Raw genomic sequence first — 1,511 nt, forward strand, 5'->3', positions numbered from 1 at the left:
GGTTGCCAATGGATACTTATGCTCCCTTGAACTCATCATGGTTTTCCACCCACCTGGCTCAGTTGATTGGGCCAGGGAATAAATCCGTGACCCAAGTCTGACCCATTAGTCAACTTAATTAGGATATTTCAAGTTGCAGCGGGGTAAAAAAAATCCAGACCCTCTTGTGCGTGTCAAAGCTTGGTGTGAGCCAACATATGGCTGATGGAGAAAGTTTCTCTGAGCAAATGAAGCTCTCAGGCAGAAAAAACAGAATAGTAAGAGTTCTAGGAGCTACTGAGCAATTGGCTCCCTGTAGCCCTATGGTAGCTAACATCTGAAAAAGTAAAGCCCCCATCTGAGGTTCTGGAAACCTCTCATGGAATTCCCCTTTCCCTTAAGCTATGTTGAGTTGTTTGTTACTTTAAACCAAGAGTCCCACCTAATACTCCAAATATAATTGAATATTTAAAAAGCCAGGATTTCTCATGTATTGGACTGCTGCAATTTTCAATTTTGAATCAACTCCTAGAGTTGGTAAAAAAAAAAAATCATGATTTGAAATTGATTTCTACCAATTTTGGATCCAATCAAATAATTTTGCTTAAAAATAAATTAATACTTAAGATTTTTCTGAACATTTGATCTAGACTCTTCAACAATGAACCTTCTAGTGATAAAATAACGCTTTTTCAAGTTCATTCTTCAAAGTGAACACTTGACTCAGAATGCTTTTGCTATGGCTGCTGGGTTTTTTTATTATTTATTTATTTTTAAGAGAATAAAGAGTGAGGGAGGGCCAGAGAGAGAGGGAGAGAGAATCCCAAGCAGGGTGACACGGGGCCCAAACCCACGAACCATAGGATTATGACCTGAGCCAAAATCAAGAAGAGCCAGACATTTAACTGATCGAGCCACCCAGACGCCCCTACTGTTTCTTTAGCTAAGGCTGCCAGATAACCAAGTTGCTGTTGTAGGACATATGTGCCATTATAGCCCTCCTGTGCCCATGGTGGACACTGCAAAGAGACCACAGGGCTCTCATCACCTGAGGTAGAGTCTCCGAGCTGTCTCAATACAGCTTTCCAAGCATCTCCATGAGTTGACCAGAAGTGGTAAATGAATGAAACCTATTTGCCTTTCCTGAACTAGGAAGCTTCAATGCTAGCTTGCAGTCAGCTCCTCAATGGAATTCACTCATGTACTTATTAATTCACTCAGAAAATATTCGCTTAGTGTTTTCTTTGTTGTTGTTGTTTGTTTTTGTTTTTGTTTTTTTGTGGCAAGCCTATACTAGGTGCTCAGGACACAATGGTAAAGAAAGCAGGGACTGTTTGGGGGGAGCTTATATGAACATGGAAACACATAAGTGACATAAGCATGGCAAGCACTGTGAGTAAAAACCGAACGAGAGGAGCAGAGAACAAGAAAGATCCAAGGTGCATTTAAAATACAGGAGGTGAGGGGCGCCGGGGTGGCTCAGTCGGTTAAGCATCCGACTTCAGCTCAGGTCATGATCCCGCAGTTTGTGA

This window comes from Crocuta crocuta, unplaced genomic scaffold (assembly GCF_008692635.1).
Source record: "Crocuta crocuta isolate KB4526 unplaced genomic scaffold, BGI_CrCroc_1.0 scaffold698, whole genome shotgun sequence".
Lineage (NCBI taxonomy): Eukaryota > Metazoa > Chordata > Mammalia > Carnivora > Hyaenidae > Crocuta > Crocuta crocuta.